The 18,308-nt window shown below is 40.3% G+C and overlaps 1 protein-coding gene across 1 annotated transcript in view; it reads left to right on the top strand.

Annotated features, from left to right (window-relative positions):
* PTPRG (protein tyrosine phosphatase receptor type G) overlaps positions 1–18,308 on the top strand; it is a 388,012-nt gene that overhangs the window by 236,956 nt on the left and 132,748 nt on the right. The gene's annotated exons all lie outside the window — the stretch shown is intronic.

The following is an 18,308-nucleotide window of genomic DNA, read 5'->3' as shown; positions in this document are numbered from 1 at the left end:
GAACATAAGCAAGCATAATATATTCTTTCATTATGCTTCTATATTTATTTTGTGTAATAGGCAGAAAAATAAGCATGTCACTAGCAGTTGCCCTTTTTGAGAATATTATTGTTGATTGAAACATTTTGAGCAACATTTTGAATCAACATTATTGTTGACTGAAACCTTTTAAAAGCTGTGTATAGATAGTGAATTTTCACTTCAGAGGCTTCTGTTTTTACATATTCGTGTTTTAAATCTAGATTATTTTCATTAAAGGTTGTGATATTTTCTGAATAATACTGTTGAAAAAAACTTTTCTGTATTTCCTTCAGGCACACAGGCAAAGTCAGTAGCTGTGCTAAACAAGAGATGTCATTAGAAAAAAATAATTTGTGCTGTGCTATTAGGTTTCATTTGCACAACACCCAGAAGACCAGCACATAAAAGCTATGGTTGCTTATGTTTTCCATGGTGAATTTTATAGGATCACATCAAATAGTGTGAATGTAGGTTTTGTGGTTTCATGGATTCCATATTCTCCCCCTGATTTCTGTGCAGGGTGCAGTAATTGCCACGAATTCTGCAGAGAGTTTGTGATCAGCTGTATTTTCTCTTGTAACAAGGGGACCCACCTTGAGTGTGTTTGCCAGCAGTAAGTGTTGGTAGCAAGTCCTTAGGGGAAAAGTTGTTCCTGAGCAGGAGGCCAACTCTTAAAATAAATAAGCAGAATAAATAAGTGCAGAAAAGGAACATTAGGGTCATATGGCATAAACCAGTATGAAATATGCTACAGCTGTACCTCTCCAAATATCTTTTAGATGCTGCCTTGGCCACAGTATGGTGTAAATGAAAATAGTGGAGAAGGTTTTACATATTCCAGTTGCTTCATCATGGGAACTGTGAATTTCCACAGATCCAGTTAAAGTTAGATCTGGTTACAGCGGACACCAGTTCTGTGGAGGACCATGTGTTAGGAGAAAATGTTCCAGTCCAGAGTCAAAAATCTTTCTGAAACTATGTCTTAAAATAGGCATTCAGCTCCAGAATAGCAGATGCTCTACACTCCAGATGCAATGTATGGGAAGAAGTCTGCATTTTTTTGGTTGCTGCTAAAATAATGTGTATTGCATTTCAGATTGGAGACACTTTGCAGTTGAGGAAGAAGTTCCCCAGATGGAAGGATGTGAATTATTTATGCAATGTTTATCTCAGGGTTTACTTCCCATCACAACCAATTAAGGCTATTTCATTGCATTAAAACTAATGTTTTCACATTGGGGAGATCATTTATCTAAGGAAAGTTTATATATAGTATCCACTACTTAAAAGCTTGAAAGCTTCCATCAATCATATAGTCTCAAATTCATTTAAAAATGTACAAGATGGGAAAATAAAGATATTTTCCTATGTTAGGTCTTGCCAAAATGAATTATAATTAATTGAAATTTAAGAAGATATAATATTAATGTTTTTCTTCCGACTCAGTAGGAAGCAATGGCATTCAATAGTCCTCTATCACCTCAGTGTTGCAGTCACTGGACAAGCCTCAGCCCATTTTAATCTGTATACCTAGAGCAGAGAAGAAGCCTTTGCTCCCACACAATTATCTTAAGACTTTTCTTGAATAAGCAAAGATTGAGATCAAGCCTTACAGAAACAGAATATATTATGAAATAAAATTGTCTGCTTGGTCTGTAACTCTGCATTTAAAGTGGCTGTATTTGTGTGGCAGTGAACAATTTGCTGTAATTCTTGTCTGTGTTCCTCTCCTCCTGCCAGAGTCCGTGTGAGACTTGGGCAAAGTGTACCAATAGATAACTGTGATAGCCAAGGCATTAAACTGAAAGGTCAGCTTTATTATTAATTTTAGAACTGTTTTCCAGTTGAGGTACAGCCAGGACTCACCAAGGTTTCTGCAGATCAGATAAGAAGGGCTTGTGTATAGACCTGCTCCAAATGAATAGCATCAGTCTTGGGGAAGGGAGAAAGAGAGCCCATTACTGTCACTTGACAACTTCATTTCAGTCCTTGCCCCCAGTAATTATAACTCCTAGGAAAGCCAAATTGTGGAATCTGGGGAGTTAAGGTCTGGTCAAACAAATCACTGCTTTTTTAAAAGCCTAGACAGACCAGGAGGTCAATCTGTGAAATATGCTAGGAATATAGAGACAAAAATAACCAAAATATCAGGCATAGAGCTTTATCTGTGTCTCTGATGAGTTGAAAATTACAGAAAATGCTGTGCCTAACTTTCCTGGTAGCTCTTTTTGAGGTGTGGATCAACAGTATCACTGAAGGAATGTTAAAATAGTGATTTTTTGTTTTCTTGAGGCAGGTGGTATTCCTGTATAATCTCCATCCCCTCCGGGGACAGGCACTAACAAAGGTCTTTGGAAGTCATTCAAGGCTAGTTTGTGAACAGCTAAAATTTCTTAGAGTTTTGTAAGTAGACTGTAGTGCTCTGACGGTCAGTTAGTGCAATTTTATGCATTTTAGGGAAAATAAACTTTGGTTTTCACAGTATCCTGCTGAAAACAAATCTATTGCTTCCCCAAGCCTGAGGGCATATATGTGTGTTTATTTATGTGGAAGCCCTGAATCTTTTAAAAACTTGTACATGTAACTATTTCTTGGTGAGATGTGACAAAGGGCATCTAAAAATGAGGGAAATTTCTTTGTATCGTGGATTTAGTAAAATGCCTGGCATTATTGCCAGGGAGGCAAGTTCATCCTGATTTATGCCTTGCTGCTGTTAACATGGAAAAGAACAAGATAATAGTGATTACAAACTCAGATCTGTATGTGACTGTAATCAGGTTGTGATATGGAAGGAAGGAGGAGGAAATCTTCCCTAAGGTGGCTCCAGTAGTTTATGTTATGCTATACATTGGGTCTTTGAACCACCTTCCCCAGAAATGTTTGCATGCCTGGATAGCCCAGAGACAATCCAAGAAACTCTTGCCTCTTTATTAAGGTTCTTTGAGCTCAAAATACTGTGCAGAAGTCCTGTGGTTTGCTGGCTTCTGTGCTTGTAGCATCTTTTGAACCAGGCTTCATGTTTGTCAGGCTGGATCCTGCACAAACACCAAGCAAGGAGGCTGCTCCAGGTCTGAGCAGTGTACACATGGGTGGCTTCAAAGTGAGCCTCCTGCAGAGAGGGCTCCCTCTCACTGACCTTTGATTTGATTCTCAGCATCCCACTTCTGAGATTTTTCCCTGCCTAGCACAGGACTGTTTTAGCTTGTTTTGTCTGTGTGAGTAGGTAAAAAAGGAGTATCTACCTGATACAATTAAGAATATGTGCCTAAACTTACTGATTGGGCTGTGTTGCTCTGCTTGTAACTCATCTGGCACTTGTCAGGTTGCACTGGTCAAATGATTTACACTCTGAAAAGGTAATTCAATAGAGTATGTATATCCATGAATACTCCTGAATTTGTGTAGAAGATGAAATTTGCTATCACATACTTATAGATCACCTGATTTTTTTTTTATCTGGAGAAAGTACGATAGAAAGTACAATGGATATTTTTGGCCAGCAAGTTTTCAAATCTTTCATCTTGTTTTCAGTCATCATTCAAAGTGGAATTAAAAAAAGGAGCATTTCATGATACTCTGATAATAGATGATGAAACTACTTGATAGTTGGTGACTACAAATTGGCTTCATTGCAGTAATTTTAACTTTTACTTTATGTTTTAAGGAGATGGCCTCTATTGTTGATGACTGTTTTTGAAATCATATCAAGATGTTGTGCACTAGCATGAAGGTAAAAACAATCTGACAAATGGTTTGACAATGGTTTGCTTTGGAGAGTTCATCATCTCTAAAGGCTTTGGAGCACCCCTGAGACAGGATGAGGACACAATTATTTTTATGCATTTTTCTTCCATGTTTTTAGTCTTGACCATGAAAAGACAACCTTTTCTATGGAGCAGCATGCCAAATCACTGTATTCATAGACCTCTGGTGACCAGAGAATGCAAATTTCTTTCCTCAGACTCTTTTATTAGTGGGAGGAGTTTAAGGAAAAGCACCTTAAGGGATCATGAATAAAGGCCAATGTTTTATTTGAACAAGAGGTCTGCATTTGCCTGATATTCTAGAGCTTTTTGTGCTATATAAAAGCAGGTTTGTCTGAAAACTCTCTCTGTAGTCATGCCTTGATTCACTGAAGTTTGGACTGAATACTCTATTCTCTATTTTTTTGCTCAGCAATTCTTCCCTGGAATGACAGAGGGATGTTCTGGGGGGACAGAACAATTGTTCCTTGCCAGCCTATCTGTAAAAATTTGGACATTCTCAGGAGTTCCCATTCTGCTATCCCATCCAGTTATTCATCCTCTGATCTATTTTGCTAAGACAGCTTTCCTTGTGAGTCTGAGTGCTAATTTTGCTCATAAGGAGTCTTTGCTGATGTTTAGAACAAATTTGCATACCCTGCTTTATTAGAGCAAACAGGGGGGGGCTACCTCCTAATTTTCTAAGGAATTCTCTTTGAAGACCAACTAACAGGTGAGGAAAAATGTCCTATTCCCCATCCACATGAAAACTAAAATGGAGTGTCAGATATTTATCACATCTTTTTTTATGTTTCTGAGAGATTTAATAGTGCCCAGAATAATAGCTACGTGCTGTTTAAACTGAGGCATTATTTAGCAATTGGTGCTGTCTCAAGAGGATAATTACTCAGAAGTATCTATTTGAAAATTCATCTACTGCTAGTTGTATAAATGTCTACAGTGCCTGAAGTATTTAAATACTGAGAGGCTTTATGATTAAAGTTAGCATATTACAATATTAAACAGAGTGGTGGATTTCTATTAATATGATGTATGCTTAGATTCAAATGCTGGTATTCTCTCAGTGACTCAGGGGAATCTGCACCTACTGATAGCATTCCCACTGAGCCATCAGAAAGAAAGAGGGTACATTGTGTGACCTATAGCATCCCCAGGTGCAGAAATGAGTGCTCTCAAGTTGAAAAAGGCCCAGGTTATCTGTGTGCAGATTGCTGAGTTTGGACGGGATGTGACAGCCCCTGAAGTGTCTGCTGCCCATGCTGGGCATGATGGTGAAGTGCTTTGTGAAGGACAGGGAGTGTCTTCAGTGCCTTCAGTATTTGATCCATACTTGTGAAACTAATGGGGTCTCTCTTTAAATTTGCTACTTAACTGCAAAGGCACTTGAATGTGTGTCTTTGAATAGTTGAGACCCCAAGTGAGCAGCTGGGTTTTGATCATATTGGTCAATGCACTCTAAAATTATTATAAAGGTCTGACACCATCATATGCAGACACACACACAAAGCAGGATCATATAAATCTCATTTTCTAGTTTAACTGGGTTAGAAGACTCTGACTTTGCACATAGAGTAATGAAGATTAAATTAGTTATTGCCACTCAAGGAAGTGTTCCTGGAGTCCTTACAGAGAGCTCTCTGAACATGTGAGCTCAGTGCTCAGCAGCAGCAAAAAGGCAAAGAGTAAGATTCAAAAATATTAGGAAATTAGTGCATGGGAAAAGTTTTTACTCTGTGGTACATATGAATTGAGTAGTTCTGATTGCCCATCCTAAAAAATGCTGGGTATGTCCAAAAAAATAGGAGGCCTTCAGTGACAAGAAAAAAAGATAAATTGTTGTTGTGACATCTCAGCTTGGAAAAGGTGACTCTGGGTACATGATTACACAGGCCTGTGAAATTTCAACAAAGTTAAATAAATGTTACTTGCTATATTTCCCAGTGTAGCTAAGGTTCTGAGTCCAGAGAGACAGAAGGTGCACAAAGGAACCCTTTTCCAGCAGTGTATCCAAGTGCATGAATTGTGGAGCCCCTTGGGAAATGAGTTTCTAGCAGTCAGCAGTAAATACAGGCTGGAAAGAAGATTTAACAGAGCTCTGGGCACACCAATCAAGGATGGTCCTTGTGCAGCTTCCAGGTCACAAAGGCCTCTGAGGCTTCCTGGAAGCTGCAGGAGTATAGCTAAGGGAACAGTTGCTCTTTGTCCATGTCTTGATTTACTCTATTAGTGCCTGAGACATGACACAAAGCCTGATGCACCTGTAGCTGTAATCAAGTGTTTTGTGAGGGCTCTCCAGAGCTGTGCTGCTTCAGCCTGGAGTATTAGACAATATCCATGGCCACACTGCTCTGCACAAGATCTGTGTGGAACGTTTTTAAGAAACTCAGCAGAAAGAGGGCACCTTGAGATCATCTAAAATCCATCAAAATACCTTCCAAGCTGGAAATGGAGCTGGAAATTAGCAGATCAGCTGGTATTTTGTAAAAGATTGGTGCACATAATTGATGGATACACTGGTGCCACCCTTGCCTGGCAGGCTGTGTGATGGGAGATCTTGGGGGTGAAAGGGCCAGATGATAATTGGTAAAGGGAAGGAGATGAACTGAAATACTTGAATTTTACAATCTCCTGGGATGTCAGGACCCTGTAATGCCAACCCAGCAACCACTGGCTGTTCAAGGAAGCCAGTCCTGATCCCGAATGTGTTTTGAACTGCTCAGAGTAGCAGCGCTACCAGAAGCAACCAGAGCTGCCACCGATTTCAGCAAAGTCTTAACAGCCCTTTGGTGTAAGAGATAGGCATGCTGTCTTTTCTTTCTTTCTCCTTTTCTTTCCCCCATCTCTGTTGTTCTCCTTGCTATCTCTTTCCTCCGTCTGTTCAGCGCGAGCCTGGCGCAGGGAGCCCAGACACACTCCTGTTCACAGCGCTGCTGTGATCCTGTGCCTGGCTGGGCAGGGAAGAGCTGTGTCCTGTGCCACCTGGCAGGAGTTGCCAGGTGCTGAAGTGGCTGATAACAGCCATTTCCATTGCCTGCTTTCCACAGTAATGAAGTTGCAAGTATCAGTCGCAGAAGCTGAGTTATCTGGCTGTGCACTTCTTTTCTTTTTGCTGTTACATGTATTTTCCTGCAGAAATTAGGACTGGACTCCAGACCTAGATGTAGCCTGTCTTATCTGTTTCTCTGAAGAAGAATGTTTTTCACCACATTTAATGCCATCCATATATTGTTTTTGTAAGAAAAACCCATTTGCTTACAGAGGTGGGAATAAGGCATAGATGACTCTAGAAGACTCAATTATTTATATTTAAAATTCTTGATTTTTTTTTTGTACTGCTCTCAACTTTTCTCCTATATCTTCAATTAAAAGTTGTAAAGATGTTTAAATCATTAGTGTTGCCATGGAGCTGAGCAGCCTGGGTCTGTGCTCTGAACTCAAACCAAGTTTGACTGCTCAGCCTTACAGACAAGGTCGTGTTAACACCTTAACCTACGACTCTTCATACTCTGTTTTAGTGGCATGAGTGAGCCAAGATGTTGGATGCTTTTTCCCCAGGAGTCACAGGCCCTGCTGCTGGAGGGCAGGCTGAGGCTCTGGGTCACTGGTGAATACTGGTATGTGAACAAGGTAGCTCAACTCTCTCAAGATCAAACAAGTGACATTACAGCTGTTGGATTCAGGTCACATTCACCACCTTTTCTCTACAGCTAGAGAGGAGATGCATGCATTGGTTAAGTGAATGTGGAGATTATTGAGTAAACACAGGCTTTCTAATGTAGGGCTCTAATTACAAACCTGCAATATTTCTGTCATAAATTGACCTAGCAGACTTCTCTTAGTGAAGTGTTAGCATTAGCTGCTGACAGCCTTTGGAGAGTGTGTGTGTTGTGTGTTTGACAGGGGATGCTGTGGAAGGAAACTAGAATGTTGGATTAAAGAATGAAGCTAGCCAAGGTGGGGGAGGAAAGCTGAGCAAAAACTGCAGGAGGACATGGGACATGAACCCTCTTTCAGGGACAGCAACCCTTGCAGCAATCACTGCTGCTCCTGAGGCCTTGACATGAGAGTCAGGAGGTGGTGCCTGGACCTAGTTTAGGAGAAGAAATACTGCAGTGGGAGTATGACCTTTGGAATCTGCTGGGGCAGGATGTTTTGTGCATCTGGTGAGGTTCTTCTCCTGAAATGCCTCCAGTAACAAACACACATACTAGTGATGTTTGCTTGTTGAGCGAGGAAATTGTTGTTTTTCTTACAATTGAACAATTTGAATAATTCTCTGGCTGTGCACTCTTAGGTGACTGATTATGATCAAGTCTGTATGGTTAGAGCACATTTGCACCATTTCTTGTTACTGTGTATTATTGACTTTAAAATTCTCTTTGAGATATCTTTCTGGGTTTAATCTCTTTTCAATATATGAGTGTAGCATATGCTTACCATTTTCTAAACCTTCACTACAATAATAGGAAAGTTTAAAATTTAAATTAGGGTTTAAACTTTAATTCTGTTTCTTGAGCCATGATGCATGTTTAATAGATGGTGGTATATTTGAAAGATATGTTTGGCAAAATCTTGCTTACCAATATTGAGATTTATGCAAATAGTCTTATCTCAGACTTGTGACTCATCATACATCTTGTTATAAAAAGGTTAAATAAAAGGAATACAACTTTTACAGAACATAGGCTATAAACAGACTCTTGAATGAAACAGTGATTTCTAGGTTAATATTTGAATTTTTAACTTCAGTGCCACATTTTTAATATATTTCAGGTTCCTTGATCCAAAGCTTACTTTATATTCTGAAGGTGTGCAATTGCTGTAATCTCAAGAGAAGATAAGCATGACATCTGGTTCACACCTGTGGTTTTAGGGATAAGAGCATAGCTGCTTTATGTATTATTCAGGGCACTCTGTTGAAACTGCAAGGAATTTGACTCTTTGAGGCCCTTTGTCAAAAGGTTTTTGTACTTGTCTAAAGTAAACATGAAATATAGAAGTCTTCTCTCAGTAGGTATTGAGTAGACTATTTATTCCAACCTGCCTGCTGCCAGGAGGCAAATCAGTTATGCAGGTTAATTATCAGATTTATGATAAAGACTTTACTGGTGCAACTCCCATATTTCAAAAGTTCCACTGAGGCATTTTGTGCTGTGACAGAACAACACCAGGAGAGGTGAATGCACCAGTAGCACCTACTGTTGTGGATTTGTGTGGCAGGTGGTGCCTGCCCAACCTCTGGGCAGCTGGGGCAGCTCTCCCTGCTGTGTGATGGGAGAGGCTGCACCAGTTTGGAGTGTTCCCAGTTCCCATTTGTGTTTGCTGGTGCAATCCAGATATCTGCTGCTGGTGGTGAGAGGAGTGGCATGAGCAAGAATTGAATTGGTTGGGCACCTTTATAACCAGAGACACCAAGAGAGTGTTTTCTCTGGAGAGAGGGCAGCAGCTGTCACACTGAGAACCAGAACTGCTCTGGTGTCCATTACACAGGTGAATCGTTTGAGTGTGAGATGCTGAGGCAGAAGAGATGCTTTCAGAAATACACAGGTGTGAGCCAGACTGGAAATGTGACTATTGAGCATGCAAATCATTTCTATGATTAAAATAGAGTCGAGGAAGGGATGAAGGCTGATTGAGCAGGGACACAACTGGGCACACCTCCCACCAGGAGAGTGTTCTGAAAGCTCTACCAAACCAAAGCCTGTGAAATTTGGACTTAAATGCCAATCTGGTGGTGCTGTTGTGTTCTTTGGGACTCCAAAGAAGTCCAGTGTTCTCTTTTTTCAACATCAATGGGCCTGTAAGAAATTGGAAGTGTTAAAGCTGAGAGGTTGTTTTAGTCACTTTATATAAGGTGATGCCACAAGTGAGCAGCACATCAGATGCACCAGGGGAGTCCCAACATGTCTGCAGACAGGTAGAGCAAGGGAGGGGGTGAGAATCAGAGCTGTGTTTCTGTTTCACAGGCATGGAAGAATAGCTTAGACATTTAGCAAAGGGCCATTACAGAATGTGTTTGCAAATGGTTTTGCAGCTGTGACAGTGGACAAGGGTTTAACTTTAAAAGGCTACACAATTTCCAGCACTTTACTTTTCTGTCAGTTTTGCTGCTTGCCTGAGTATTTTGCTTCTTGCTGTGCTGAAGTCTCGCTCTTTTTGATTTGTTAGTGTAAATCCAGAATCATGTGCTTAACACACTGGCGCCATTAAGATGGCACTTAGCTACTCTGTGTGTCTGTCTCTTAAGAAAAGAAGTTCACAAATTTCTTAACACTGCAGTCTAGATCTGTGCAGACTTCACTTTCTGCTTGGTAAAAGAGTCAGAGGGGAAGGGTAGAGAAACCTGGAAAATTAGAGACAGTACAGTGATATTACATGTAAGGTTTTCCAACACTGGGGAATTTGGGTAGGCCACCCATGGTGGGGAAGGATTTCAATTGGAGGTATTTTCAGGAGATCCTGAGTTTTAGAAAGGATATAGTGTGCTCACTCCTTGCGTATTAAACCCTTCTGAGAATCTTGAAGTAAAACACCCACATTAAGCAGCTGCTTTGGAAAAATCCCTCATGTTCCAATGGGACAGCTGTGACAGAACCATTGCTGTTCCTGCAGCACAGGCTGTCACACATCCCTCCAGTAATCTGCAAGTAGCTACTGAGGACAGTGCTGAGCACTCTGCTCTGCCTGTGACATTATGATGAGGGCTTAGATAGAGGTGTATTCTGCAAAATATGAGAAAACCCATTATTATTTTTACCCTCCAAGTAAGCTCTTGTCCTGGCCTGGTTCTTCTCTAACTGTCCATCTACTTCACAGTTGATAAATAAAAATAACTCTGCCAGTGTACAGCCTGGAGGATTTCACATCCCCTCAGAGATAGGAATGGCCTTTCGCCCAGCAAAATGCTGCTGAAAACGTGCCCCATCTGCTGCATAGCTTTGAATCCAGAGTGAAACTATAAATACCTCAGAATTTGTTCTGAGGCATTTGGAAGTTCATTAAACCTCTTGGAAGACCTTGCCTTCTCCCACTGAAAAAAAAAAAGAAAAAGAAGAAAAACCCATCATCAAGAAAAAAGACCACACACAGAGGACATTTTGAATTCCACAGTGCAATATGAGGAATTTGTGCTAAGACATGAGATCTCAGAGGAATGAATGCTTCTGCTAGTGCATCTTTAAAGTGAATGGGATGTGAAATTGTGTTAATCACACATGCTAGGAAAAGTAGCCTTTTGTGGGGTTTATTCTTCAAGTGCAGCTCCTTTGTTTTCCCTTAAGAGTGCTGGAGTATTTTTGGAAGGAAATCCCAGTTCTCTCCATTTTGGCAGCACTTCTTGGTGTTTAAGAAAGTAAATGGATTCCTGAAAGATGATCTGAAGTAGGGGCAGTTTTGATATTTTGAAGTTTAAAACTCTTCAGTAGTGATATTTTTTCTTTTAGGGAGGCCATGGGAAGCAGATGAAGAAGATCTCTAAAGCAGCCACTTTTGGGTGTAGTTCAGAGCTATTCTGTTCATGCAGTTAGTCCATCCAGCTTGTTTTTGGTTGCTGTGTCATTTGGTGCTTAGCCACTTTCTAAATTGCCTGTTTCAGATTTTCAGCCATGACAGCATTAAGTATTGCCTCTAATTTTTCCATTTGTGCAGTTTTAGAAGCCACGTTTGCTTCAATGTTGTGTGTTCCTGCTGTCTTAGTTGGAATATGCCCCCATTAGACAAAGCCACTGTGAGTGACACTCAGACCTACTCAATAAATACACAAAAAAGTCTCTGATAGAGGAGGCAAAGACCAGTGAAAGACACCAGGAGCCTCCCAGAGCCTGGGAAGATGCCCCTGGGTGTGTGGGTGCACTGCCCTGCATCAGTTGTGTGCACTGAATTTCTGCGACATCTGCTCGTAAAAGGGATGTGACCCACATGGCATAGAATGGTTTGGGTTGGAAGGAACCTAAAAGATCACCTGATACCAACTCCCTGCCATGAGCAGGGACACCTTCCACTAGATCAGGTTATCCAGATCTGTCCAGGCTGGCCTTGAACACCTCCGAGATAGAGCACAAACAACTTCTCATGACATCTCCTGTCAGTTATGAGCTGGTTGAAGTTGGCACCATTATTAAGGAGGCAATAGACTCTCTCCTTAGGGGACCTGTATGACTCTTCCTTATTGCAATATGAAGCAAATGAACAGCAACCTCAAAGCTTTTTTCCTCCGACACTCCATGTGACGCTTAATTTCACATGGTTTTCAACTGTGTGTCATTCTTCCCATTAATTTCAAAATTTTCAAACTTTTTTCATAAAACTCACACTTAAAGAAGAGATAGGCAATGACCACATGAGGAACTGAGTTCCAAAAAAGGGCAGTGATCAATGCATATAGCAGAAACTCTCTAGTAGCCTTTGCAGCCCAAGGGCTAATAAGTTGCCACATCTCAAGTTACCAAAAGACTTGATATTTAAGAAATATTCCTACTTTTACACAAAAAAAACCCCAAAAGACCAAACCAGAATACTGAACTATTCCTCTCTCCTTGATTTCATGGGCTTCTTAATCTTTACAGGAAGGAAAGAGCTTTGCATTTTCTAAGTTTTTCTTCCAGGCATGAAGGCAAGAGCCACAGTGATTTTAAAATTGCAGTGCAGGTTCTCCTGGAATCACATCATTCTGGTTCCTCGGACTTGAAGTGAAATACCATTTGTCAGGAATCCTCTGATGGAAGGGTAGAAATGAGCAATACTGTGTGGGGCAATCTTTTAGCCTTTTTTTATTTTTACCTCCTCTCCTTGGATCTCTTCCATCCCTTGGACATGTGGTTCACATCCCTTTCACAAGCTGACTGAGCACCCTATTGCACCAGTTACCACCCACGTTTCCAGAAAAAGAGCCTCCTAAATTTGTGTGTCTAACAAGATGCTGTGATATATCTGGATACACAGGTATAATTACCACAGAATGAAGGCATTTTGAGCATTTTTAGGAGATGAGAAAGAAAGGTTCAAAAAAGCCTCTTGCTCTTTATGCTTCAGTTTTTGCTTATGTCTCAGTATTAAAGTGTTAATGTTATAATCTCCTGTGTTTGGAAGGAGGTCAAATATGAAACAACACTTGTAACACAGAGGAAGGAGGATCAGAAACAAGAGACATTGCACTGGGAGGTAATAACCACAGCTTTATATTTCAAGGGTCTTGTGCATTGTGAAAGAGAAGACTTACTGCTGATTTTTTTGTTGGTTTTGAATGATTTATAGCATTTCACTTGTGGTGGAGTGTTGCAATCTATGTTGTCATGGAAATTCTATTGAATTTATAGTTCCATTTATCCAAAACGATTTTCCAGACTTCATTTCATGGTGAATCATATGGCTGTTACTCGGAGTACAAAGCAATTGCAAAAAAAGTTTCACGTTATGGAAAGCATAAACACTGACACCGTTATTTTCATATTAGGGTAATACAAATGAATGCAACATGCAGTTTCTTAGCATCAAATGGGCCTGCCTTGTGTAATGACTCACTGTGTACCCACAAGATGGATTTTCGTGTTAGGGATGGGAGCAGGCCTGAGGGGTGTTTATTTCTGGTAGCAGAAATCAGGGAAGTTTCTGTCTTGGCAAAATCCTTCTCTCTTAAGATTTAGGAGTTGAAATACTGAGTGATGTTGGTGTGATCCAACAATGTATGGGAACCCAGAGTGATCCCAGGAGTGCTGGGTTTCCTCCCTGTTCTACTGCACTGTCACTGGACCACTCACAGGTTTAAATGCTGTGCAGACTTAGGGGCAGAAGGTGCAACAGCTACCACCCTTCAGGTTCAAAAAGACTCTGAAATTGCTTATTCTCCATTTATAGCATGGGTACACCTACTGCATTGTTTGGAGACAACAAAGCAAAAATTCATGCTTACTGTTAAGAAGATGAAAGGGAAATTTACCATACTTCTGAGGGATATGAACGTCTAAATTGAGTTAAATGTTGGTACTTCACTTGCATGATCTTGCTCTTGCTGTGTTTCAGCTCCTTTCAGTTTTTTCAGCCTAGCATTGTATTCATTATCAAGTTGCAATTACATTGGGACAAAGTCCCTGTCTGACTCTTTGTTTTGCAATTTTACCCAGCACACTTTTAGGCACTGTAGAATACCAAGTTATGACATTCAAAATACATCTCTCTACCTGCCTAACTATAGTTAAAAATTCACTGATGAATAATAGACTAGGCAGGAAAAACATGCCATTATCTGCTCCTGTTCAACTTTATCTTTTCAAAAGAATGCAATATACTCTGTGTTATTACATCAAGCTCTGGTAGGAGAACTGGAAAACATCACGATTCACTCTTCCCCATGCCTTTCCTAAGCAGATTTTGAATATGTTATAAATGATAAGTTTCATGGATTTTTTAAAGAGAATATAATGAGAAATCAAACATTAGACTTTATTGCCCCAGTGTACATCTCACACTCCAGTAAACACACAGACTGCAGGACAGTTATTTTGAATTTTTAGTGCTGCAGTGAAGATTACATTATGTCTGTAGAAAATTTTTATCCCAGCCAAATGGATCACATCATCCAGTTCACTGGAAATCTATGCACATATTTAAAGCAAAAGTAAGTTACATGCAAGCTTTCAATTAAGAAAAATCATGTATGATTCATAATCTCAGCAGAGAATTTATTTTTGTGCAAAAGGTTTTAAATCCAGTTGTAAAAGTGTCTGAGAATAATTTATTCTTACAATGTAAGCAGCAAAGACACTAATTAAGAATTAGTATATTCAATGCCTAACTCCGTCATTTAAAGCAAACATTTCAGAATTTTTGTTTCACCACTCTGCACAGAGTCACAATCTACCTGTGCTGACTGAGTGTTGTGCTCTTCTGAAAATATTCGCAGTACATAATAATCCACATTGCTGCTCCCTCTGCGTTCTGCTGCGTAATTCATAAAAAAATTGGCTGGTCTATAAAACCTTTTATTTTTTAATGCTTTTTTACCATGCTTTAAATTACACTGTAGTCCTTGGATTGCTGGAAGGAAATGAGCAGAAGGATAATTCTGATGATCCCTTCCCTTGCACCAGAATTCCTGATTCTATTGAATATTCTGTACTCCACATCTGTGACAGCACAATGAGCCTTTGTTCATTTTTTAATCTAAAGAGAAATCTGCTGTAGGAGGTTGCACAGGGTGATAGCAGCCCAATTTAAAAGTCTCAATTATTTATTTTTAAAATACTTGGCATCTGTCTATGGAAAATGTACTTGCTTGGTTCCCAGTCTCTTAGAATTGCTTTGAACTCACTCACATCTTCTGGGATCTATCAAATGCTCATTGTGGCTTTTCTCTCATAAGTGCTGAATGAGTTTGGCCATGACAGTCTGTATTGGATGTAAACTTTCTGTCTTTGTAGTGGGATAATGACAGCAAAGAGATGTCATGCACAGGAATGGTGATTTCTGTCTGGGTGCCTGTCATGCCAAGCAGAGAAACAGAGCCTTTTATTTGTGGATGGGTGGCGAGGGGAGGCCATTCATTGGAAGCAGGCTCAGCTCTTGCAAGCCAGTGACTTTTCATAATGAGGGTTTAGTCATTCAGAGGCAATTGCACTTAATAAAATCAGAACTGGTCTCTGGTGGGCAGTATTTCTCAGTAATACACATGGTTTGGACAGCCTGTCCTTACAACATCAGCATGGTGGCAGCCCAGTTTGGCGTCAAAGTCTAAGCACAGACATTTTGCCAGGTCTGGGTAACACCAGATTTCTGTAGAGGCTGAAAGAACACGGTTGAAGAAAGGTGTTCCTGCAGGGAGTAGGATGTCCTGAGGGGGAGGCAATGTCCTGCCCCAAGGGCTTGGTGGAGGGGAAGGAGCTTGGAGGCAAAGGCTCTCCAGGCTGGAGAATCACCCACATGTTGGATGTGCAGGGTGTATTCACTTGTCTAAGTGTTGTAGGCTGGGAATAGACAGAGCTGGAGTGCTTGGAAACTGTAATGGTTGGCCAGTGGATCTTCCTGGACAGCAGAGACAAAAAACATGACATGTTTTCTCAGGGTGACTGGTGATTATCTCCTGGGTTATGGCAGAGTGAGGGCTTTTTCTCCCTAATCCTCTGTTTTAAGGCACTTGTAACAGTCTGAAGATTTTGCCCTCAATGATATTTTTTCAGGCTTAAATCTGTGCTGTACAGCAAGTCTCTCTCAAGTTTGAAAGCAATTCTTTTATAGCTTGAAGAGTGTCAAAGCATGAGGTTTTCCCATTAAAGGAAGCTCTTGCCCTCTCCTTGCCTTGGTAAAGCTGCAGTAGTACTAGTGTTAGCTTTTTAGGATGGAGAGTGTCTTCCTGCAGGAAAAGTACCTTTGTTTCACTAGGGATGGTTTGTCTCAGCTTGGCTTGACCCAAATACTGAAAATTTCAACGTGCTTGGACACACATGGTTTTTATGATGCCTCTTTACAAGGTAAATGCAATTGCACTGCTGTGTTACACATCAGAGATTAAGGAAGGCCATGTAAGCCTTTCCCAGCCTTGTTAGTTGTAATGGGGCTAGATGTGAAAGCCTTGTAAATCTCATCTCTTGTGCCATAGAGAGCAGGACACTCGTGCCCTCCTGGCCCTGTGCCACAAGGAAGGCTCTGTGGAGCACAGCCAGCAGGGATGTGAGGAGCAGAGCTCTGACTGCACACAGGTACTGTCACACTGCAAAGAGCATTTCAGGCTTTACTGTAGGATTCTCAGCCTTTAAATTTTGTGATTTTGTTGTGGAATCGCATGCAAAAATGTGCAAAAATGCTGTTGTATGGGGCTGAAATCAGTCAGTGCCATAAATCAGGTTGGTTGTGTAAGCTTGGGTGATTCTCCATTCTGCATTGCACAAATAGCATATTATAATAGGATCCAAATTTTCTTTAGCTTAAAAGCCTCTTTGTTGCATTCTGTGCTGCTGCTTTTTACATCCCAGGCAGAGACAGTAGAAGTCATTTATATGCAAAGTGCCCCATATATTGTATACACTAATTATATAATAAGGAGTAATAATGAAAATTTTCTAGCATGTTTAGGCCACTTAAGTATGCGGTGAAATTAATTTTACAGTTAACTGTCTTATTCCCACTTTGTACATAAAGAACCTTATCCCACCCATAGAAAATATTAAATTAACTATCTACTGATAAATGCATTCAATATTATGTATATTATGAATAAAAGAACAAAAATACATTGGATACATTTGCATTTTATTGTAAATTGGGGAAAACTGATGAGGCTGTATTATGGAAGAGAACAATATGTGATCACATAATTAGAAAATTGCCATAATGCTAATGCTCAGTAGTGTCCAGGTGTGGTTTTATGAGCAGCCTGAACCATGAGGCTTTGAGGGTGTAACTTTACTGTCTTTTTACCATTGTTTTTGCAGGGTATGAGTGTGTAAATTATATAATAGCAATTCCTCAGACATTGTATTCCTAAAATGCTCCTTCTAGCTGTATGAGCACATAAGGAAGCTACTGCATGACAGATGACAATAATTTTTCATGCAGGACAGTTCCCCTTGACGTGATGGATGCAGAGAGAGCAGCCACGCTCTCTGGAAAAACACCAGGGAGCAGTGGTAAAATGCTCCAATGTGTATGGTAATCAAGGCAGAGTGTGGTTCTTGATTAGGCTGTGAGATTAAACTGCTAAGACGAGGGATCTGAATGAAAAACTCTTTTACCAAAGCCCTTTGCACTGGTATGCAAGAGTGCATTATAAAAATTAATTTCCTTAAAATGCCGTGAGCAAAATTGATCCAAAATGATTTTGGCATATGCTGAACTCACTCAGTGATGCTTTTCTTCATAAACTCCTGTGAGGAATATATTGTGAAATGTTTTATGTAAGGTATAGATAATTTTAGACTTTATTTTAAAGAGGAGCAAAATGTAGTTTGTGAGTGTTTTGCCAGGCTTGGTCTGTGCTGGCTAAACTCAAGTTTAAGCAATTTTTCCTGAAGCAAACGGTTTCTAATTTCTACATCAATGAATGGATGTACCTTGCTCTGCATTTGTTCAATGCACGAGTTGTCAGAATCTGGAGGCACTGCCACCTCTGTGAGATACTGCCAGCATCTGTGTGTGCTGTGACTATGCTGGGAATAGGAAGGCCAAAGAAGGGGAAGAAAATTGCTTTCAAATGTTATGAATCTGGTGTGAGTGCCATTTTTTTCTCATTTCTTTGTGGGCTATTTAGAGTGTGGTCTTCCTTCTGCTGAAAAAAAATACCTCCACCTCTGAATGCTCTGACCTTCATGTTGGCCTTTTCCCTGTGTGTGATGTTTTTTTAACTCTATAATTCTGGCAAAGCACCTATCCACTACTGACAGTATATACAGTCAGAAGCCTGGGAATCAGTAAATGTGGGTTGGAATGTACCTGTGCAAGATAAAAGGGTGTCATCTCTCTTGGCATATACAAAATATGGGGAAAATAGTGCATTTGTGAATATAGTAAGATGTGTCATGCAGCACTATTTTGGAA

This window comes from Melozone crissalis, unplaced genomic scaffold, assembly GCF_028551555.1.
Source record: "Melozone crissalis strain CALT ecotype California unplaced genomic scaffold, PUWL_Pcris_2 ptg000029l_1, whole genome shotgun sequence".
Lineage (NCBI taxonomy): Eukaryota > Metazoa > Chordata > Aves > Passeriformes > Passerellidae > Melozone > Melozone crissalis.
Note: the sequence above shows the minus strand (reverse complement) of the source record. Positions and strands in the feature narration are given on the sequence as shown.